Here is a 25,021-nt window from a genome sequence, read left to right on the forward strand (position 1 = left end):
ATGGGAACTGGGAGCATTTCTGAGAATGCAACCCTCGAAGTTCTGGATTTCAGCCTCCAACCTATAACCCTAAATTTGGCTTCCAGAACCTCCCCTCCTGCATCTTCCTATGTCATTGGTATCCATGTGCCATGACAGACAGCTTCTCCCAGCAATCTCTATAATCCTGTCTAGATGACACAAGTCCTCCACCTTTGTAACAGGCAGGCACATTACCAATTGATCCTCACACCTACCCACTTATCGACTTTCCTAATGACAGAGTCAATAATGGCAGCCCTATCCCTTCCCAACTGGGTACATGCTTCTGGAAAGACATTCTTCATATAATGCTGCTTTGCGTAGTGCAGATTTCTAGTAGCTGTACTGGAGAAAACTTGATTTGTTTGTGATATCTTATTGGACCAATGAAAGAAATACAAAAGGTGTTGTAATACATGAGCTTTTGAGACAACATAGGTTCCTTCTTGACATGTACAACTAAAACAAAAGCTCAGAAAAGAACCACATAAAGGACTGCACTACTTGAAAACACACATGCTTGCTCTCAAACCAAATCATGCTTTTTAGGGTAACTTTTCAAAAATTAGTCAGGATGTATGCACGTAAAAAAAAATAATAATAAAAGACATACATGGGGGTAGAATGGCTACACATTTTCAACCATCTAAAAGCATGTGAGTTCTCAATGCATGTACTTAAGAAGTAGTTTGGAGAGAGAAGGGTATTTCAGAGGCATGACTGAAAAATAAGTGCACACAGTTTTCAACAATATACATGCACAGCTAATGTGCATACTTCATGGCTTAAGTTTACACATACTTTAAGTTGTTATAAATTATCTGCATACCAACCTGATCTTCAAAGGCAACCTGTGTACATACTGTTTGAAAACTAGGTTGATTTGTGCAGTCTAAAAATATGTTCGTACATTGCCAGTTAGGCATCTTATTAAAGATTTACACCTTTTAAGACTTTCACTTTGACCGAGGGCAGCTCTGTTTCAAAGTACTGAGAAATGTGGTTTGCGAATACAGCCTAAATAGATATTACAATATCAAAGCAATAAACATCATGGGGGAAAGCAGACAGTCACTCAGGACAGCAAAGGACAATATGAAATATTCTTTTATGATATTGTCAAAACAGAGTCATTGGAGAATCTCAATAAAAAGGTTCTGATAAGGACTGAGGTAACAAAGATAGATTTAAATAAAGATAATTTGTAATTATTTGTCTGTTCTGTATCAATCGCTAATAAACAGGTTGTGAACAGGAATAAAGCACATACTTTTATTTATCTTGTATGCAAATGCCCAAAGCCTAAAAAATATGATTGCAGTGTTAGAATGTATGGAACTTAAGGAAGAAATAGTCATAATGGGCATCTCCGAAACCTGATGCAAAGTGGATAACCAATGGAACAGTGTAATCCCAGGGTACATGCTATATCCAATTGAAAGACGGCATTTGACAAAGTCCTTCTTGACAGACTCTTCAGGAAATTAAAAAATCATGGGATAGGAGGCAATGTCCTATTGTGTATTGATAGCTGGTTAAAAGACAGGAAACAGAGAGTAGGACTAAAAGGTCAATTTTTCCAATGAATAATGGAGTGCCCCAGGAATCTGTACTGACAAATGATCTGGAAAATGAAGCAAGGAATGAGGTGATCAAAATTTGTAGATGACAAAATTATTCAAAGTTGTTAAAACACAAGCAGCCTGCAAGGAACTGCAGCAGGACCTTGCCAGACTGGAGAACTGGGAATCTAAATGGCAGATTAAGTTTAATGTGGACAAGTGCAAAGTGATTCACAAAGATATACAATGCTGGGTTCTGTATTGGGAGTCACTACACCCAGGAAAAGGATATTGGAGTCATCATGAACAATACCTTGACACTAGCATGTCCCTAGCACCTGCTTTTGGCCCGGAGCGGCGGCTGTCAGCGGGTTTGACAGCAGACGCTCAATTTTGCTGGCATCGGTTCTCGAGCCCACTGACAGTCACGGGCTCGGAAACCGGACGCCGGCAAAATTGAGCGGCTGGCAAAATTGAGCGTCCGATTTTCAACCCGACAGCCGGCCTACTTCAAAGTTTTTGTTTTTTTTAACTCTTCGGGACCTCAGACTTAATATTGCCATGATATTAAGTCGGAGGGTGCACAGAAAAGCAGTTTTTAGCTTTGGGTAGGCGCTAATTTCTGAAAGTAAAATGTGCGGCTTGGCTGCACATTTTACTTTCTGAATCGTGCGCAAATACCTAATAGCGCCATCAACATGCATTTGCATGTTGATGGCGCTATTAGGTTCGGCGGGGTGGACGTGCGTTTTCCACCCCTTACTGAATAAGAGGTAAGGGAAAACGCGTGTCCAATGACAGATTAACAGTGCACTCCATCAGAGCGTACTGTACTGTATCGGCCTGTATAGTAATTACTGGCTTGGAAAAGATCTTCTCTTCTATGAACAATTCTTCCTCCAGCCTGGAACCTATGTCCCCTTGGTAAAAGACCAAGGACTTGGCTTGGCCAAATCTCTTATGCCCATAGTGAATTTGTGCCTTGCTAGCAGTGAAATTTTAGCTTCCCTAAAGCTGCCTTTAGTTCACCCTATTCTTTTAAAAAAAAAAGACACAATAGATCCTAAAAGCTATTTACCTATTTCAAATATTCCATTTTTAATGAACATGACTGAAAAAGTGGTTTTTGCACAACTGAGTGATTTTTTTGTAAAAGTTAATGTATTACATTCTCTCCATTCAGGTTAAAAAAATGTTATAATTGAAACTGCACTATTGGCAATGATCAATGAAATCAGAATAAATATGGATAGGGCGAAAGATGTACTTTTGGTCTCTGATATCACTGCAGTTTTTTATTCTGTTAATCATTCTTTATTGCTATTTTGATTACAAGAACCTGGTATTGCAGAAGCAGTTTTAAAATGCTTTAAATCATATTTAACAGTCTGTAGATTTTTGATGGCCTGGGGTTCTGACACCTCCAACAGCTAAAGTCACTTATGGGATTTCGCAGGACTCTATATTGTTCCCTCTGCTTCTTATTTTAGCACCCTTTCCTGAACTAATTCGAGGGCAAGATTTTAGCTCATATTTATATGCAGATGATTTACAAGTTCTGGGAGCTTTTAATTCTGATTTTATTATTGATATAGAAACATTCAGTGATTGCTTGGACAAAATTGCGAATTGGCTACAGGATTACAAACTACAAGTTTATCCAAATAAGTTTAGTTTAAACTATCTGACTTAGCAGATGCAAAGTAAATGTCAAATTGATTCCTTGTATGCTAAATACTGTCATTCCACTTACAAATGTGCTAAAAAATCTAGGAGTATATTTGAATGAGTCTCTGTCAATATTGAAACAAGTATCTTTTTAAATCACATCTGTTTGTTATACTCTTAGAATGTTGTGAAAATTGGCTCTTTTATTAGCAAAATCTGATCTAGTAATGCTATCATGTGATTGTCATTAGTTCACTTGAGTGCACAGAAATAAAGCTTTAACAAAAATAATGTGATATCTTTTTTATTGGAACATCAATACATTTCTTGACTAGCTTTCAGAATTAACATTCCTTGCTCAGGTCCTATCAACTCCCAAAAGCTAGTCTAATATAAAGATATCACCTTAAATTGTTTCTAAAATAATACACTGAGACAGGGTCCATGTGCCCCACAACCAGGCCAACACAGAAATAAAAATAGCTAACAAACCCAAGGTCATAAGACAGGTTAATAAAGTTAGGCAGAGAAAAAAAAAAAAAAGCCTCCAGGGATGGCCCTAATGAGGTTGGGTTGAGGCTCCACCCCCAATATCCATGCCCAGAGACATAAGAGGAAGAAAAGGCGGAAGACAAACAGATGTGGCCTGCAGAGTGAGAGCTAAGTTGGAGTGCTAAACTACCACTGTGCATAATGGATGAACAAACCCCAAGGTACAGGAGGATGTCCTTAGAGACTAGCTCTGGGAGTGAAAAGAAAGCGGACTTAGCTTGGCTATGAAAGTAGAGAGTGAGCAGCAGCAAGATTTAAGGGATTGTGCATTTGTTGTAAAGCTCCTGGTGAACCTGCTTTGTTTCGTGGTGGGTTAGCCGTGCCACTATCCTACACTGCTTGATAGGTAGCAGGCAGACTTAAGCCAAAATTAAAGAACCATTAACACACAATGCATATACATAAGGAATATTTCCATGCATGTCTGCATATATTCATTGTGGATGTCCTGAAAACCAGACCTGTTTTTGGCACTCCAGGGCCAGACTTGCCTACCCCTGTGTTAAAGTATCCAAGGGACCCTCCATGTCCATATTTTGTATGAGATACCAGGATACTGATAATTCACCTATTTCTTTTTAAAAATAGTGGGGAAGTTGTGCCAAAATATTTAGGTTTTCAGGAGTAGTGACCTCCAATTTCATAAAGTTTTTTTCTTCCCAGCACATACCTTTTAAATCCTGGTGAATAACTCAGAATCTCTAGTGACCCTCATAGTGGAAAAATATACCACCAACATGGAATATCTTAAACAGATATTCATTTTTTGGCTTAAGCTATTGTTAATTGTAAATTAAGAGAGTGTCCAAGGTATGTCCTTTTGTTTTATTTCAATTGCTGCCATCTAAAGGGCTAGCTCAGCATGTACGTGTGTTGACGCACGTCCAGATTCACAAGTGCTTGTGCACACATCTCTTGGCCCTGTCCCAAATTGCCTGCGCCCACCCACACAACGCCCCTTTTTTCCTCAGATGTGAGATATTTGTGCATTGGCACTTGTGCGCACCTTAAAAAATTGGGTGAGTGTGCGCATCTCTCCTGATTTTGGCACGTGCACACCTTTTAAAATTCACCTTAAAGGGAGAGAGAAAAAGAGTGTGCATGAGTAAGAGAAAGAACACGAGAGAATGTATTATAATTTTTTATCTTAATTTGTATGGTTTTAATTGATTTATTAATTGTTCTTAAGACCATAGTTTTACATTATGCTTTTATGTTTTCATTACTGAATTATTAATTTTATTTTTGTTTTTATATCTTTTACTGGATTGTGTATGTTTTGAAATGTTTGTAAACCGTTGTGACGGCTAGTCTAAACAACGGTATATAAAAGCCTAACAAATAATCAGTCAATCTCTCTCTCAAATCTCCTGTTCACCAAGAAAAATTACAAAAAGGTCCCCCCTGTAATGAAACAGGTCCTCCCAAAAATGCGAAAAGGAAGGCATCTGCCCTATAAGGGGGAGATGCAATATAGTGCAGTCAGATGCGAGTTAAATAGGTGCTAAGCCACCCCCTAATGCAATAAGGGGATTAGCACCAATTTAACGCGCATCCGATGTGGAGTGAATGGGATAGCGCTCATCACATGCAAATGCATGTGATGAGCGCTATTACTCATTCACTCTAATGAAAAAAAATAAATAAATGTGCATCTCAGACGCACATTTAATCGCTCAGCTATTAATGCCTGCCTGGAGCAGGCATTAATAGCTGGGAAGAAAAAGCATTTCTCAAGGCCAGTGAACAGTGTCTTGAGAAGTAACAGCAATTTCTCCATGAATGCTGTTTCGAGGAATACTCCTGCCATAATTACCAGCTAGTTCCATTTTGGAGAACAAGTTGAGCCAGTCCTAGTTTTACCCCATTGCATGCATGGACAGAGATCCGATTCCCCTCACCTCCCTCCCCATCCAATTGAGTTAGTAGCAGACCAAGACCTCAGTGAGTGTCACTGCATGCACTGTGATGCAGTGAGATAAAAACAATAGAAGTACCAGAGTATAGTCTTTATTCTATACATCATTAGAGTAAAAGGATAGACTAGCGCGGGAATACCTAATAGGGCCATCAACATGCATTTGCATGTTGCGGGCGCTATTAGGTTCTGGGGGGTTGGATGCGCTATTACCTCTTTCTGAATAAGGGGTAAAGCTAGTGCATCGAAAACGCGCGTCCAAATGCTGGCTAACAGTGCGCTCCGTCTGTCCGTTAGCAAGAGAAGGTAAATGAGAAGTTTTTAAGATTTTAAAAACCATAGTCAACACCTTAACCCGAAATAAATTTGGCAACCAATGATGCTGATGCAATTGCAGAGTTATATGTTCACGGGATGGCGTTTTCATTACTAAACACACTGCTGAGTTTTGCAATTGCAAGACTCAAAGGCAATTTTGCAGTAAACCAATAAATACATAAATAAATAATACATACATAAATTATAAATAATAAATACAATAAATAAATGCAGTAAACCAGTAAATACAATGAATTATAATAATCCACTGTTGACAAAATAAAAGCTTGGACAACTGTTCTAAAATCTGCCTCATCTAAAATTGGTCTCAAATGACATAATAGACAAAGTTTGAAGTAGCCAGAAGAAAGAATATTATGCAACTAGATCTTAAAGTCCAGATTAGAATCAAAAATGACCCACAAATTTCTAATCTGATCCACAGAGAGAGTAACTTCCCCTCAAACCGTGATGGCTGGTTAATTATCTGGTCTAAATTTATGAGAGCTCCAAAAAGCTTTAGATTTAGCAAAATTCAAAACAAAATCATTAAAATGCATCCATTCCCCTACTGCTGTCAGACATTGAATAATCTGATCAAGAAACTGAGTCCTGTTTTCAGAGCCTGAAAAGTACAATTGAATATCATCTGCATAGCATTTAAAGAAGATATCAAAGGAACCCAATGTCCCGAACCCAATGTCCCAAATAATACCATATCCCATTCCTTATGTAAAGTACCCTAATCGATAAACCACTAGTTATCGCGCTATATTATTATATTACATTATACCATTATACCTGTTATTTCCCTTTATATCCTACTTGTTGGGTTAAATATTATCTCATCTTATCTAATGCCTAATTCTGCCAGTTTACGTTATGTTGTAATATGGTTTCTATACATGTATTTTGTTGTTACAAATGTAAACCGGAGTGAAGGCCTCTAGCTAAACTTTGGTATATAAAAACGAATAAATAAATAAAAACCCAGCATTGAACATGAGCGCAGAAAGATATTAAAGAGTGTAAGTGACAATTTTGACCCCTGAGGAACTCCTACTTTAGATACAAACCAATCAGACATATTCAAATTACATTTCATTTGCTGTTTGAGCGAGTCAGTTTATTGTTAGGGAAATGAGCAAAATGCATGACAGGTGCATCACTGCTTGCTCATTTTTAAACAAAGTAGTCCTCTGGTGCCAAATGTCACTGTAAATGAAAGCAAAATTTGGATGGTTATTTTCAGGAGATGACAAACAATAGGATAGTATTATCTGATGATCTCAGCTCCTGAAAGACATCCCTTTATTCACTGAGCAGTAACACATCTGTTTTTGCATCTGCTAAACTGGTAGATATGACCTGAACTTCAGAGCAACCACTTGTGAACATGGCAGAGGCTGGTAAACTATGCAAACCAAATAGGCCCTTTACAGCAAATCATCAGTCCTGTTTGTGGCATCAACACACCTAGTTGTCATTACATCACATCCTGTCACCTTCTCCCCACCCCAAAAACACTTTCATCCAATGGTTACCACTTCATAATCATTTGCTACATGTCCGTTTTCTTCCACTCTTTACAACTAAATTAGCATGCTGCCACAGTGGAAGTAATGTCTATAATAACTTGCGTATCAATGAGATGCAATCATTAACAGATCTACTGGTGAAGAAATTATATGAGCTCCGTGTACCATCGAATTTACAAATGACCAGGAAATCTTTGCCCAATGAAAGCCTAATCAGACTAGAACTGCAGAAGGAAAAAACACGTGACTGAGATAACCACGCCTTTCACAACAATCTCCATTAAATCTGTCCTTCTCCTGCGATGATGGGATGGCAAAAGCATTTCAGTTTTGCCGGTGACTTTTCCAGTTAAAAGGTCTGGAACTCAATAATTGTATTGCCTCAGGATCCACTGCAGGCAGCCTCCTGCTCTCAAGCCATGCTGACTGCACATAACATTATTCACACAGTTTTTCCTTGGTAAAGGCAGATAGGAAGCCAACCAGAGGGGGGGAGAGGGGGGACGGGGGGAGACCCTGGAGGGAAATTAAAGCAGCAGTTCAACCTAGCCAACAGTCATTTTAGTCAGATCGCTGTCCAAATTCACTTTACTGCTTTGCAGTTCTGCAGTCCTGCGGTGTCTCTCTGCTGGGGCAGTGTCTCTGAAATAGGTTTGTTTTGCACATACCATGACAAGAATGAACCTCACTCGTAATGCTGAGTACAATCTTAGTCCTTCAAAATGTACTGCTGCTGCTCTGTGCAAAAAAGAGATTCCTTCTGGAGTTCATAAGCTGTAATACACACAAGTAACATCTCAAGGGGCACTTGGAAGCTCTTCTTAAATCAGGCTGATGGAGCTCCTGACAACTGGGACTACTTCTGTATCTTGCTGACACATTTTTCCAGTCTCTGCATCTCTCTCCACTTATGTAAAGGAACTGGCTACTAATTAATTGATCTTTTTATGTATCTAAATAACTGCTTTTCTAGTAATGCTTAACCGGGTTTGTTTGTTTTTTTATAAAATAGATCTTTTACAAAAACAAAAGTAACATCTCCTCCCCTCTCTAAATGAATAGCCATGCACTGAAAGGTTGGTTGGTTAAAAGTAGTGCAGTATTTTAGGGGGTTTTTTTTTTGTTTTTTTGTTGTTGTTTTTTAAGGCTACTCTTTTTTCAACCCAGCAGTTTCCTCTTGCTTTCTTTGGACTTCCAATTCAGCCAGAATCAGGGCTGGAATTGGCACCCTGAGCCTTCATGTACAACTTCTTGAGGATTTTCCCCCTTATTTTATATTCTAACAACATGTAGTAACATAGTAATGATGGCAGAAAAAGACAAAAAGACCATCTGGTCCATCTAGCCTGCCCAGTAAGTTCCTTATGGTAGTAATTGCCACTCTGGGCAGGTTACCTCCATGTTTCTGTTCAAGGTAGTAGTAACTGCTGCTCCATGCAGGTTACCTCAGACCTGTGAGCCTACTCTAAACCCTAGGTGGGCAAGCACCAGTGATGGGTCCTGCTGTGAGAGACAGTGAAGGCAGAAGAGATATTTTTGGACTTAAGAAGAGTGGGGAAGTTTTTGGATTCCCCTTCTCCCCCACTGGGATTTCAGAGCAGAGAATTAGCCTGATCCCACTGACTTTTCCCCAGAAAGATCAGAGTATAAGGATGAAAAAAATCTTTGAAGAAGAATAAAAGCAGGAGACTCAGTCCTGATCTCTACCAAAAGACCAAGAAGGGCTGGGTGTCGGACAAGTTGTCAAAAGGTAGGATTTTTGCAGTAAAGTTGGGGACCCCTCCACTAGGATTCCCGCACAGCCGCTGGAAGAGTTTGTACATTTAAGATCACCATGGGCCTTATGCAGAGGTCTGGAAAAAGGACACCTACCTACCTAGAATTATACCTGTACCATCAGTCAGATGTAAATTCACATTTCTGGACAATGGACAAATAAAAGCTCACTGATAATCATAAGTTAAACACCCAGACCATTTATTGTTCTTAGATTGACCATGATGACAGATAGAGCTAGTTTATCCATTTTCCCTTCCTGTTGTAACACTGCAAATCCCATCCAATCTCTGGCTTGTCCTTTACTTCCCCACCAGAGAAGATCTGCTGTAACATTGGCCAGTCGCAGGAAGGACCCGTGACCATCCTCACTCACCCGGGAGTCCCCGAAGCTGTAACTGCGGCAAAGACACAGCCTATGCCTGCCTACCTGAGCCACATGTGTGACTGCACTTACTATACAGGCTCTGCAGCAGGAGAACTCTCACAGCACCCTTGGAGGATGTTATCGGCCCCTGCTTTAAGGCCCACCTGGACTGCTCTCCCTTGCCTCAGCAACAGGTCCTCCTGCTTCCAGCAAGGCGTGTTGCTCCAGCATTCTTGATATTTATTTGTTCCAGCATTTTTTCATCTTGCCTTGCCTTGTCCAGCCTATCCTGCCTCCAGCCTTGCATCATCCTAGATCCTCACCTGTCTGACTGGTATTGACCCCTGCTACAAGCTCAGACTACTCTCTCACCTGCCACAGACCTCCGATACATACCTTGTCTACGCCTTACTTGCAGCCTGCCCTGAACCTTGACTTGTACCTGGTAATTGTCCTGACCTTGGCCCAGCCCTGGACTCTCTTATCCTATTTTGGGAGGAGGAATAGCCTAGTGGTTAGAGCAGTGGGCTACGAACCAGGAGACCAGGGTTTGACTCCCGCTGTCGCTCCTTGTGACCTTGGCCAAGTCACTTTACTCTCCATTGCCTCAGGTACAAAACTTAGATTGTAAGCCCTCTGGGGATAGAGAAATACCTACAGTACCTGAATGTAAACCGATGTGATATCTCAGATCGAATGTCGGTATATAAAAAATAATAAATAAATAAATAAATATTTGTCCAGTTGGACTCTCGCCTAAGTCCTTCTGACCCTGGAATCCAGAAGCTCATCTCATTGGGTATGGAGCTGGTATAGGTGAAGCTCCAATCTTGTCCCAATCCAGGGCACATTCACCGGCTGTCAGCATGGGCCTAGTAGACTGCGCCAACCACGCCGTAGCACAAGGGCCCACTATCCTTACACATGCCTTTTTTTTTTTTTTTTTTTTTTTTTTAACTCTAACTAGGTATTTATAGGTCTCTTTCATAGCACCCTTTCCCTCTTCTCTATGGACAGTGGTTCTCGAAACAACCAGCCAGTCTGGTTTTCAGGATTGAACAAACATGAGAGAGATTCCCACCCATGGCATCAGTTCAAACTAATCTGTCTCGTGCATGTTCATTGTTGATATCCTGAAAACTCCACTGTCATGAGAACCATGGCTCTATGTATACAAATTTAAATCCTTAAGTCTTATCTCATCAAGTTTATAGTGCAGACACAGCACTATTTGTTAGCTCTCCTCTAGACTGACTGATCTTTTATATATAATTTATTTTTTTTTTTTTAGATAAGGCCTGTAAAATTGTTTCACTAATGATTTCTTTTTCTATTCTGCTTTTTGGCACTTCAGAGTGGATTACATTAAGCAAGTGTAAGTATTTGCACAGATGCATTATCTTCTATTTTTCTGCAAGTTATGCCTATACAAAAGACTTTTATCATTCATATAAATGTATAACTAGGTTAACGATGCTCATCTGAGAATATACTTTCTGAAGTGGATCAAATGTTTTTTTTAAAAAAGTAACTGACTTATCTAGTTACTTTGCTATTTGTATACCTAACAATTAGTTACAGTTTTGGAAGCACCCACTATTAACTGTAGCTAGTTAACTTGTAAAACGTTTTTTGTTTGGGTTTTGTTTTTTTTTTAAACATCTCTCACCTTCCTCCAAATAGCAGCAACTATACACCTACAAAAGACTGTGTCCACTGACCGACCTCTGGTTGTGAATTCTACCACTAAATAAGTATTTTGGCATTTTTCTCTCTTTGCATGACCTCTCTCCTTTCGATCAACCAGGGATTCATTATGTAAGGTGTCCTGTATAGGACCTGGCTTCTTTCATAATACAGATTACGTCCTGCAGCCGAGGTTCTCTGTTATTATTACTTATTTGATTTATATTCTGTTTTTTACAAGCACATTACATTCAGGTATTTCCTTATCTTGCTGTAGAGGTAAGCAAGATGCAGATCTCCAAATTATATTTCCAGTACAGCTCTTCTGCCAAATCTTTAGGTGCCAGGACTTCCCTGAATCCTGCTCCCTGGAGGGGGGGGGGGGGGGGGGGGGGGGGGGGGGGGGTGGGGGGGGGGGAGTGGGTTCTTCACCAGCAGTCTGGCCAGGGTTACCACCTCACTAGGTTTAACCCAGAGCCTTAGGATTGCAAGAGCCCATCTGGGAGTTGCAGGCCAAGCCTGTGAATCTCCAGGAAAGGGGACAGGACTTGACAGCATGCCTCCCTCTATTTCTGCCTCCCAAAGTTGGGTCTGAAGAAGTTGGTACTATGTAGGGAGGATGGCAGTGGCAGTCTCTGTGGACTGCAAGGAGGGTGGCCTGTACACACAGAGTCCTCCTAGCCTGCACCCCTCTCACTCTACTCCTCTCTCTCACATCCCTGCTGGGGCTTCAGATGACATCCCGACTGCCCACTGGAGACAAAGAGGAGAATTTAAGATTTTGTAATATCATTGTTAAGAGTTTACAAAAACAAATACATTCCTAGTTATTACACCAGGCTGAGGGACAACGACATGGCATTGTTAGGAAAGAATTTTCTGAGAACATGTTTTGGGTTTTTGGTTTTGGGTTTTTTTTTGTGCACATTTCTGGAGTAAAAAGACTTTTTTGCTATGAGTCACTGTCCTTCGAGCTTTTCTTCCTGCTGAGGAGGAGGATGCTTCTGTGACTCCACTGTTCACACCGATTTGTCCTCAACTTGGATGCTAACTTACTTTCAAAAAAAGAAAACAAAACGCCTCCCAAGCCATAATGGAAGTAGCTTATTTCTCAAAGTGAAAAATCCACCTTTAGGATTATAGGCATTTTTATTTTTGTCCTCTAAAAATATGAAATCTTTCCAGCTTATTTTTCAAATTCCAGAGTGTATTAATCTAAAAACACAACTACAGCTAGTTATGGAAAACTCTCATCATAAAAACAAGCACAAATCAAAGAGCTTGTTTCATGCAATGTAAAAGACAAGCAGCGCAGCGAGTATAATAGGGGGGAAGCGAGCGAGAGGGAAGGGTATGAGTTAAAGGGGGAGAGGAAGGTAAGATTAAGAAAGGTGGGAAGAACGAGCAAGGAAGGGGAAGGGAGGGGGGAAGGGAGACAGGCAGTTGGGAGCAAAGTTTTGAATAGGAGGCACTGATTGGGCTGCAGCTGATGACATCAGGAGGCGGGCACCAGAATCGGGCGGCAAGCAAGGAGAGCGCTGGAATTTTCTTCCTCAGAAAAAACATCCATTGAGGGCCTTTGTGAAGCGATTTTCGCGACATGAGGGGAGCGGAGAGCGTACCTGCAGGTCGGGGATGAGCGGGCGAGCCGTGGAAGGGAAGGGCCGTCGAGGCGCCGTTGCGGCGCAATTCATGCGGCCAGCTGTGGAGAGGGATAGCACCCCTCCCCCCCGCACACGTGGCCCACGCAGCCGGGTCTCCTGCGGCCAGCCGTGGACAGCGCGGTCCTGAGGCGAGCGCGGGAGAAGGTGGGATGGGACCATTGCCTGGATTGTCCCTACACACCTCAAGAGTCAGTAATGGAAGCAGCGATATGGTGGGAGCGGGAGGGACTAGGGCCCGGTGCGGCAGAGAGAGGGAGTCGGGTCTGGTGGGGGCCGGGGATCCAGGACCAGCGTCGTGACAGGGGGCGCCCAGACAGTGACAGAGGTTGGGGGTGGGCGGTACAAGGAGGCAGGAAACCAAACAGCGTGTGAGGGGGCCTGCACCGCGGCGAGGGCGGGGAGAGCTGCAGGACGCGGATGGCGCAAAGGCCTCATCATCGAAGAAGGAACTTTGGCGGAGCTTCTGCGGGGGAAAAGAGGGTGCAGGCGTGCGGTGAGTATGGTAGACGCCAGTGGGAGAGGGCGAGGGAAGCAGGGGAATTACAATAAGATGTCCAGGGGGTTTTCCTGCAAGACGGGACATAGGAATAAGGGGATTTTGGGGTTGGCCTGCGTGGTCTATGGAACACACAAGGGATCCCAGGGCAGAGAGGCAGAGACCTCAAGAGTCGGGAAGTAGGGCTGTATGGGATGTGTCCAGTGAACAACAGAGGCTCGTGCTGGGAAGCTACTTGGGTTCTTGAGGGTTCTGCCTTTTTCTGGATCAACATTAAGTAATACCAATCAGAGCCACTGTTGTAATCATGAGGCAAGGCTACGCTTACAAACACCTTTGTGTTCCAGAATCTCCAATTACAAATACAGAAACACAATTTACAACTTGAGTATAATGAAGTCAGACAGAAGAGGCAGCAACACGTCTATACGTTCCTTATTCCGTGCAAAGTGAACCTAGTCTGTTTCACTCTTGTTTCAGACAGATGACTAGGAAAACTATTTTCTTCTCTGAGACAGGCATTTTTGCATGATAAATTAAAATGAGTGCCTATATTATATTCAGTTTAGTGCCTTTTATATTTGTTCTGTTTACCCCATATTCTCTCATTCAGTCTTTTTAAATTCTTTGCTTGCTTTTGTTTCATTCACTCTTGTTTTGCATCACTTCTCATTTAATTAAGTACCATTTACATTAATGGTCCATATGTACTGTACAGAGCCCTAGGTAGGAGCACTATATACAGCAAGTATATACAATTTGGTGAAGTGGGTGCTTCCAGTGTGTAAGTACATTTTGTAGTCTTGTGTTTTTGTAGTTCTATCGATCCTCCAGTAAGCTGAAGCAATTTGGCATTTGCTGCGGATGGGGACTGAGTAGGAGGGGCTAGCACTGACATCAGCAGGGGGTAAGCAGCCTTGCACAACAGTAAAGCTGAGTTACAAGGACCAGGATGTGAACTACTTTATACCAACAGATAAATCATTGCAGATACATTTTCTGAAAAGAAATAGTCTAATTTTCTACTTTCTCTGTCATGGATTGTAGGCACCTCCTCAGCAAGTCCCTTTAACTCCTAGGATCAAATTAAGGCATAGGCAACATGGACAACTGCCCTGGGTACCAAATTCTGAAGGTGCCAAACACCCAGGCCAAAGAAGACAGCAACTGTGCCAAAGAGGAGCCACTCCTTCTGTCTACTTCAAATGGTTGCTGCCATAGCAGTCTGGGTCTCTCACTGCTGTGACTGTGGAGAGACCAGGGTCAAAGTCCCACTGTTGCTCCTGGTAACCTTGGACAAGTCGGTTTACCCTCCCTTGTCTCAGGTACAAACTTACAGGCCGATACAGTAAAGTTCGCGGGAGAGCGGGCACGTGCCCAGTGTCCTGTGCGCGTGATTTAGTAAACCAAAATATTTAAAATTAGGGCCCGCAGTAAAAAGAGGCGCTAGGGACACTAGCGCATACCTAGCGCCTCTTTTTGGACAGAAGCGGCGGCTGTCAGCGAGTTTGACAGCCGATGCTCAATTTTGCCGGCGTCGATTCTTGAGCCCACTGACAGCCACGGGTTCGGAAACCGGATGCCGGCAAAATTGAGCGTCCTGTTTTCAACCCGCGAGCCGCAGGCTGATTTAAAATTTTAACTTTTTTTTTTTTTTTTTTTTTTTACTTTTGGGACCTCCGACTTAATATCGCCATGATATTATGTCGGAGGGTGCACAGAAAAGCAGTTTTTACTGCTTTTCTGTGCACTTCCCCGGCACCGGCAGAAATTAATGCCTACCTTTGGGTAGGCGCTAATTTCTTAAAGTAAAATGTGTAGCTTGGCTGCACATTTTACTTACTGTATCGCGCGGGAATGAATAAATAGGGCCATCAACATACATTTGCACGTTGCAGGTGCTATTAGTCTTGGGAAGTTTGGACGCCCATTTTCGACATGCTATTACCCCTTACTGAATAAGGGGTAAAGCTAGCGCATCGAAAACACGTGTCCAAATGCTGGTTAACAGTGTGCTCCACCAAAGCACACTGTACTGTATCAGCCTGTTAGATTGTAAGCCCTACAAAGAAGAGTTGTATTCCAGCCCTCAGCAGCTTTTTTTTAAGCTTTTCCCCCTCCAACGTGGCCACACCCATTACATGGTTAAATAAATCAAAACATTGCTGCGTTGAACCTCAAACTCCATGCAGACCCCATGGCGACACATGGACAAAAGAGATAAGGATCAAATGACTGAAAAGTGGATTCCACATTTCTAAAAGCATAAGTTGTAGCCATAATTAAAGTTGTATACCTTTAATTTGAAAAATAGTGTAGAAATGCTATAGATTGTCTGATAAATGGATGAAAAAAATGAGACATATATGACTCAAACTGCTAAAACTATAGATGTTCATCAGTGGCTTTCAGTGTGTTAAGTTTTGATTTGTCTATAGACTGCACACTTCACACCACAAGAAGTAAGCTGGAAATGGGTCCACATAGTTTTCAGATGGAAGACTAGTCTTCAGATTCTCCACGAAGTTTCAGAGTGTGAACTGGGAACTTTACTCTTTATAAAAAAAAAAAAAAAAAAAAAAAAAAGGAGGAACAGGTTGCTCAGAATATTAATTTGCCTATATCCCCAATATCCTGCTTCACTTCTTAAGGCTCAGACATTTTACATAAGAACATAAGAAATTGCCATGCTGGGTCAGACCAAGGATTCATCAAGCCCAGCATCCTGTTTCCAACAGAGGCCAAACCAGGCCACAAGAACCTGGCAAATACCCAAACACTAAGAAGATCCCATGCTACTGATGCAATTAATAGCAGTGACTATTCCCTATGTAAACTTGATTAATAGCAGTTAATGGGTTTCTCCTCCAAGAACTTATCCAAACCTTTTTTGAACCCAGCTACACTTAACTGCACTAACCACATCTTGCACTAACATTTTTGGGGCTGGCTCAAATATAATTTTTAAAGGTTGTTTTTTTTTTGGTTGACTTGAAAAATAAGGATGTGCTTTTGAAATATCATTGCACCGAAGTGTCTTTCACTCTTTAAAGGTGACATCCTCCACCCCTAGCTTCTCCCCGTCTGATTGTGAATTACAGAAAGGGCAGGGTCTGAACTCTAGACTTCTGCTGACAATGTCTGCCTCTCCTTTAGGAGATTTCAGATGCGTGATTTATGAAAGCATCTGTGCTATTAGACTGTCTTTTATAGGTAATATTTATTAGTTGACACTAGAAGGACAAAGAAGAAACCTAAGTGCATTTGCCAGGGCAGTCACTGGACCAAATAGTGCTCAGGGCAAGGTTGCTTTGGGCATTCCCTTCCCTTTTGAGTTTGTGTGCTCACAGGATTGACTCAGAAGGACAGCGTGACATTTCCTCCTCCCCTCCCCACTTGCCTACCACCTCAATTGGTCACCCTGTTTGTCCATCCCTCACAAGGTCCCCAACATTTGTTGGCTCAAGCCCCTGATATTTGGGACAGAAGAGCACTCACACTCTTAACAGAAGGGTAATCCGAGTACAAGGCAAACACCAATAATGAAAGGCAAGAAGGTCCAGGCACCCCACTGATAACTTATAAGTAGGAAGTAATCGGGGAAAAAATGGGACCATAAAAGACTGGCTTCTAGATAAGCCCCCCTTATGTCCTACTAACATAGAAATGTCTAAACATTGAGACAGAATTTTTCTGTTAATAGAATACACACACACATGCCCCACATGCAGTAAAAATGAAGATTTGAATGAAAAAATATTAAGCACTAAAAAAAAAAAAAAAAGGCACAGAAGCATGACAATTTGATTTAGAGGTGAATCTGCTAGATAACACGATGGCACGGCCTTGGGTTAACCAGCGACAGTTTTGAAAAGCCGGAGCAGAGGAGGAGGAGTGACTTAGGGATTGCTCCTATCCCAGGAAGACGATGGATTGAGGGGGCACTTTAGTTTTGCTTTTTGGTCTCAGGGTTTTTCCAAGGGGAGGGGGAGGTATTTTGTTTTGGGTAAACACAAAGCAAACATGGAATAAATAATGGAAGAAAATGAAACAAGAACAAAACACACTCCTTAAAAAAAATATATATATATCCCATTATACTATTTTGATTAGATTTTTTAACTTCTGAATGAAACATAGAAACATAGAAATGACGGCAGAAGAAGACCAAATGGCCCATCCAGTCTGCCCAGCAAGCCTCCCTCATTTCTTCTCCCATACTTATCTGTTTCTCTTAGCTCTTGGTTCTAATTCCCTTCCACCCCCGCCATTAATGCAGAGAGCGGTGGAGGAGCTGCATCCAAGTGAAATATCTAGCTTGATTAGTTAGAGGTAGTAGGAGTAGTAACCGCCGCAATAAGCAAGCTACACCCATGCTTATTTGTTTTTACCCAGATTATGTTATACAGCCCTTATTGGTTGTTTATCTTCTCCCCTGCTGTTGAAGCAGAGAGCTATGCTGGATATGCATCGAAAGTGAAGTATCAGGCACATTTGGTTTGGGGTAGTAACCGCCGTGACAAGCCAGCTACTCCCCGCTTTGTGAGTGTGAATCCTTTTTTCTTCTCCCCTGCCGTATATGCTGTATATTGTCTAAGACCTAATCAAAGAGTAGGAGACTAAAATGAAATTAACATACAAAATTATCAGAGGGACACACACACACAGCAATCTCAAAGGTTTCTTTTCCTTTGGCAAGGAGGTTAAAAAAAAATTAAAAAAGGGCATCAATTTTATTTTAACTGAAAACAGAAATTTGTTTAAAAAATTGGTAGCCATGCTGTTTTAGTGGAAAGGCAATTCATTGTCCATTCTGAGAACTTGCTGCGCCCAGCTATTCAGTTATCTGGAGACTCTTGACGCATGATATTTATTTTCATGTTGCAAGGAAGCTATTTGGCCTGGCTTAGGGGAATAATCGGTTGTGTCCCAGGGGGGACTTGCATCCAGACATGTTGTTTGGCAAAATAGAGGCTTTCCTGGGTAATCCCACGAAGTATGCCAGTCCCATTTCATAAAGGATGGGCTGCAGTAGCACAACCTAACTAGTAGGAAACATCTAATAAGTGCTGTAGGAGATGCTCGGCAATACACGAGAATCATGATGGAGGAACAAAATCTTCATTTTATTTTTTTTTTACCACAAAAATGTACTGTAAGAGAGCCCCTGAAATAACAAGGAGAAGTAAAGATTTGCCTATAGTAATTCAGAGGGTGATTTAAAAAAGAAAAACCCCAAATAAAAACTCATTGCAAAAATGTTGTTCTTTTCCTCCCTGAACTAAAGTTTTCAGGAGATGTTGACTCCGTGACCTGTTGCATCACTACCTTTGGGGGCTAGGAAGTTTTCTGGTGGGGTTAACTGCACATGAGTAGCAGGTGTGACACAGATTTCTGCTTTCATTTTTGATGCAACGTTTAATGGGGGAGGATTATGGGATAGCATCCTACAATACACACTCTGAGAACCGTGTGAAATGTTTTGCAGAAGCCTGAAGCAAACGGTTCTATACTGCAAATGACTTCACAACGTCCTCCTGTGCGCCTCTTTCTACCCACTGCCCAAGTTCTCTTTGCTACATCACACTACAAGGGACAGGTTACATTCCTATGTGAAATTATCATCATCTGCTTTGAAGAAAGAGTCTTTCCTCTGAACAAGGCTACAGAGCACTTCACAGTTAGAGTGCCTGGCAACCACCTCCGTATAACCCAGGCTCGCTCCCTTCATGGCAGCTTCCAAAGGGAAGAATGAACCATGCTGTGTTAAGAGTTTATACTATTACTACTACCCAGTAACAGCTGGGAAATCAAACTCAGGGAGGGGCAAAGTATCCCTTCCTCAGGGTCAGAAGGTCAGTCCTATAGCTGGAATGAAAAGATGAGGAGTTCTGCTTCAGCCTGTAGTCACTAGGCTTATGTGGCCTACACTCACATCCCTTTGGTCTCTGGCCTTCTTAAAAGATTTGCTTGCTGAGATGTTCTTACAAAATACTACATCCTGATTTCATCAGGGCCTCAGAGGACGGCCCATTTACGTTTATACATTACACGCAATTAAACATGTTACTATACATTAGTGTTAATAAGGTGACAGCCCAGAATCCCAGGTAATAGCAAATGAAGATACAAATTCAGTGCAGACGGCTCTGAAGAGAAAATTAATGGGCCAAAAAAAAAAAAACAACCCACCGTAAGATGACAAACACTTTGAACTTTTAAGAGGTTTTTGTTTTTTTTAAGAATTTGGACTTAATTTTAAAAAATCATGGAGATCATGGAGAAAATAGTTAATAAACAACTCACAGAATTCCTGGAGAAACACAAGATCCTGGCACGGTCACAATATGGTTTTCGTATATCCCTAAACACGGAATCCCTTCTGATCTTTCTCACCGACTCCATCATCCTGAACATGGACAAAAGACATTCTCACCTACTCATTCTCCTTGATCTTTCTGCAGCCTTTGATACGGTCAACCATTCAATCCTTCTAGCCCGGCTCAGGGACATTGGTATCTCTGGTAATGCTCTCGCCTGGTTCCGTTCTTTTCTCGGCAACAGATCATTCAAGGTAAAAATCAATAACAAACAATCTCATCCTATCAGATCTAACCTGGGAGTCCCGCAAGGTTCTTCCCTCTCACCAACCCTATTCAACATATATCTTCTTCCTCTCTGCCTCCTCCTTACCAAACTGAAAATCAAGCATTATATACGCGGATGATGTTCAAATCCTCATCCCTATTAAGGAGTCTTTACAAAAATCCCTTAACTTCTGGGACAGTTGCTTTCAGGAAATCAGTTCACTCCTCGCTAAGCTTAACTTAGTTATCAACAAAGTCAAGACTGAATTCCTCATCTCCCAGTCTGAAAACCTCTTTATTAGGAAAACAGCCATTCAACCAGAGGATCAACCACAGGACGAAAGCCACTCTTGCCCTAACTCCCCTTCAACTATTCCGGACAACCTCAAAAACACGTCGCATGTAAGAGACCGAGGTGTGCTCCTGGACAACCAGCTGAACCTCAAAAGATTTGTCAACAATACGACGGAGTGCTTTTTCAAATTACAAGTGCTTAAAAAGCTTAAACCCCTTCTTCACTCTTATGATTTCTGCCTGGTTCTGCAATCAATCATCCTCACTAAAGTTGATTACTGTAATTCTCTGCTGCTCGGTCTCCCTGCTGTCACCATCAAGCCTCTCCAGATGTTACTGAACTCAGCCGCCAGGATCCTAACGAACTCAAAAAAAGAGGGATCACATCACGCCCATCCTCTACAACCTCCACTGGCTCCCTATCAAATATAGAATCCTCTACAAAGTCCTGACCATCATGCACAAATCCCTACACAACTTAGCACCAATTGATCTCACCTTCCAGTTTTGCCCTAACAACTCCACCAGACCAATTAGAAGAGCATACCAAGGCACTCTTTTCGTTCAAGCTAAAACATCTCTAAGAAATAGGGCCCTATCCACAGCAGGTCCTAATCAATGGAACAATCTCCCATCAGACCTCAGACAGGACCCTTGCCCAATTTCCTTCAAGAAAAAACTCAAAACATGGTTATTCAAACTAGCGTTTCCAGAACCCGCATATTAACCAATATATTCTCACCTTAGTCTCAACTCATCCCTACCAATCTCCTCGCAAGTATGATTTGCTACTATGCACTTTCTATCTCGCTCTTATTCACTCTAAAACACTCGTTCCTATATGAGGGCCTCAGATAGCCTTCAGTCTTGTTTCTCATGTCTTTCGTTCTTTTCAAGCCCTTTGCACCTCATCTTCCTTCCTCTCTCCCTTTAATGCAACCAAGCTCAAGTAATTTAATCGACCGCTTATTGTAACTGTATTGCTATGTAATTTCAATCCGTTTAAGTTGTTATTTAAATTTTTATTCTATGTTACTTAAAGTTGCTTAGTTGTTTCTTGTTCTATGTAAAGCCCACAGGCAAGTTTTACTGTTCACTGTAAACCGGTTTGATTTGTATCCAATGCAAGAAGATCAGTATATAAAAGCTAAAAAATAAATAAATAAATAAAGGTACAAACCACTTGAGTTCAGAGACCTATGCTACCAAGGGTCTATGATAAAGTCTTAAAACAATTTTACTTACGGTAAATTGAAAGCACTACTGATAAAACAGGAGAGAACAAAAAAAAAGGCTTTTCAACCTGAGCCTCTTGATAATGACCTAAACATTGTCAGGTTCAGATCATTTTCATCAAGGTTAGGTGCCAAATTATGGCTAATTTTCAATCCAAGCCTGAAGCCAATCTTACCTCTACATGGACAGAGTGAATCATTCCCTAAGTGCTTTTCCATCACATGTACTTTATTTAAAAAAAAAAAAAAGTTATAACAGTTAAATATTATTTAAATTTATTTATTTAAATTCAAAATTTTTGTGTATAACAATACAAAAACAGCTAGGCATAACACCGTCAGCCAAGCACATATTCTCAGCATTTTAACATGATAAGTATTAATAACCTCAGCATCACAATTATATTCATTGTGTAAGTTCCATTATTGGCAAGCATACACATCTTTTATATATCACCCCTCCTACATACTACCCCCATTCCCTCCCCCTGTTGCTGATAGACCGGTATGGAAGAAACCCTGGGTATCCATATACCCAATGTTTTTCTCTTGAAACAACGGTTGCCTTAGTGTTTTGGTAACGGTGAATATTATTTAAATTTCTGATGAAAATAGCCTTTACATGCCCACTCTCAGTCTTAGTAAACCAGGGTATTTTTGATTCTGATCCTTATCCGAACTTGATATAGATTTACCAGCACAAGGAGCGTCACCACACCTTCAATTAAAAAAAACAAACAATAGAATGAGTTAGGCTAGGACTAAAGCCCAGAAAGAAAGTACTGCTCTCACCTCAGCAACTGGCTTGGGAGCTGACCAAGTTTTTTTTTAAGTACTACGGGAAATGAGGTATAGTCATACTCTTAACCATGGCATCACCTATTATGTATAACAAAATAAAACGTCAATTTTTGCTGGAATAAAACTGCCACGAATCAACAAAAAAAAATTTGTATAAAAACAATGGGTTCCACCCAGAACTAATTGGGTCTTCTTTCCTAGGCAGTATATTTGTGTGTGTGTGTGGATCTGGGGTGGGAGGAGAGAGAGGTCTGAACACAGACTCCAATCAGAATCCTGATGCACTTGATATATCCTCTAATTTCTGATAACAAACAAAGGTTATTGAGGGAAGGAGAAGGGAAAGGGAACAAATGGTCACACACATTTCAAAAACCTTCTTTACCTTCTGAAATGTCCCACCTGAAATTTGCATCTTAGGCTCTGCCAGCAGAAAACAAACCCACATTTTCCAACAGAAAAATCAAGCCAAACTACCATTTGCTGGTTTCTACAGCCACAACTTCTCTTTTGAGCTCTGTTTCTAGCAGAAATAAGAGTAATAAAGGGCTTCTGCTGCATATAGACAGAGAAGAGAAAAGAAAGGCTGGCCAATACAAGTTACTTTTCAAAACGGGAAGGGAAGTTGAGGAAAAACCATGGTTGTCTGGGGGCTACCTCTAGGGATAAGAAATAGTATCCATCCTCTTCTTGCCTCACTTTAACCTTTCTACCTTGTACCATTCATTCTCTTCACTTTACATACAATCATTCAGGCTTGTATTAGATAGCGATTTGCCAGGCCAGCTCACTGCCATGCAGCGAGACACGGCTTGGATTCTGGAGTCAGGTTTTTGCACGATGAGGACACGGGAGTCAACTTTTCAAAACGATCGAGAGTGCTAAATCCAACAGCCGGCCTTGGAGAGAGTGAAGGAGTTTGCTGAATATTAAGGGGTGCGCTGGCACGCACGGAAGAAGGCAGGACCCTCAGCCATTGCGGAAGGATGGTTTCGGCTGCCTAGGGGTCGGTGGGTTAACTTAACACACAAGACACAAAGTGGCACGGTCAGCTGGCTTTCCCAGCGAGATGACATTTAGTCTCTGAGGGAGGATTTTCTCTGGGGCGCTAGGCTGAATTAAGAGGCGAGTTATATATAAAAAGCGCTGAAACACCCCCGGGTAATAACTTGTAAATGAAGGGTCGTGGTGCCCTGGCCCAAAAGAAACCGGCTCCGATGGAGCCGCCTAAAGCAGCAGGAAGAACCCGGGAGGGAGTGAAAGTATTTTACCAAACTTAATGACGCTTAAACTTGCAAACGCACCGTACCACATATCCTGGCGGCCGCAAGGACCGTGAAGGAGCAAAGGTCCGGGCGGGAGCCGGGGAGACTTAACTTCCTCTCCTTCCCAACCTGCCGACTCCACGCCCAAGGATCGGCGTAAATAGAATACAACGCTGAGCGGGAAGCGGAAAAAAAAAAAAGAGAGAGAGCCGCAGGAGAAGGCAAGAGTCGCTTACTATGCATGCTCCCCTGCCGGGGGTCCGTGCCCGAGCCTCCGCCGCTCCCAGGGGTCTGGCTCCTCGTTTGAGTGACTTCCCAGCTTTCCGTCAGCACCGCGGCTCGCCTCACTTTTGTTGTAGTAGCAGTAGTTTGTCTTTTGGAGGGGGCACCAGCGCTTGTTACGCCCGCAGAGAACCGTACTTAGGAGGATCTCGGTGTCCGGGGGGGGGGTGATATTTTTTTTTTGTAGTGGCGTGAGGCAATGTGTTAACTGTCCAGGGAGGAGGGAACAGAAGCCCGGGCGCCGCCGCCGCTCACACTGCAGCGGGAGCAAGTGAGTGAGGCAGAAGCCGCTGCCTGCCCCTGGCTCTCCGCGCGCTGTAGCACGGGCTCGGAGGCAGCCGCGAGCCACTGGCTGAAGCGCGCGAGACTTGAAAGCCTCGCCGCCGGCCTGAGCTCACTTCCCTGTGTGCCAGCAGCCTCCAGAGGGAGGTGGTTAAGGCAGGAGGATCTTTTGCCAGAAAGAGCGTCTCTGGGCCTGGTTTACTACAGTTTGGGACTTTTCTTCCCTCTCAGAAAGGGAAAAAAATGCCTGAGTAAATCTGGCTGTGTGTGAAGGGAAAGGAACATTCCGCAGGCACGCCGCACCGCTCGTCCTCCCCACTCTAATTACAAACCCCCACCCCCTTTTCCCAATAAGCACTGAAACATCTGTTCAAAATGCACAATTTTATTAATTCCTCACAACCTAACACATTTAACTCTGATCTTGCAACAGAAACAAAACAGTGGGAGATATAGGCCACAGTTTTCGCCCAAAATCCCCATACTTGTCTTAATGAACCACTCACTGCTGAGGAGTCTTTTTCTTTTATCATCAATGCCACCTTTCCCACCATTATTTATTTATATCAACCTCTTATTCTCTCACCAAGCCGTAAGGCGCAAGATGTTTGAGGATGGGACCACTCCCCAGGCCAGCCGGATCCCGGCCTTGGGGTTATTTATTATTGCCTTATATTTCACGGTCCTACTTGGGGGCTATTCACAATGT

General features: G+C 42.1%; 1 protein-coding gene across 4 annotated transcripts in view; it reads right to left on the bottom strand.

Annotated features, from left to right (window-relative positions):
- The window catches only part of LOC115075772 (ankyrin repeat and fibronectin type-III domain-containing protein 1-like), a 1,084,545-nt gene extending 1,059,923 nt beyond the window's left edge, over positions 1-24,622 (bottom strand). For all 4 annotated transcript variants that reach the window (XM_029576526.1, XM_029576524.1, XM_029576522.1 and 1 more), the window contains exon 1: positions 23,985-24,622. The gene's annotated coding sequence lies outside the window, so the exon portion shown is untranslated. The remainder of the gene's footprint in view (positions 1-23,984) is intronic.
- Between the last annotated feature and the right edge of the window lie 399 nt (positions 24,623-25,021).

This window comes from Rhinatrema bivittatum, chromosome 14 (assembly GCF_901001135.1).
Source record: "Rhinatrema bivittatum chromosome 14, aRhiBiv1.1, whole genome shotgun sequence".
In the NCBI taxonomy this organism is placed as follows: Eukaryota; Metazoa; Chordata; class Amphibia; order Gymnophiona; family Rhinatrematidae; genus Rhinatrema; species Rhinatrema bivittatum.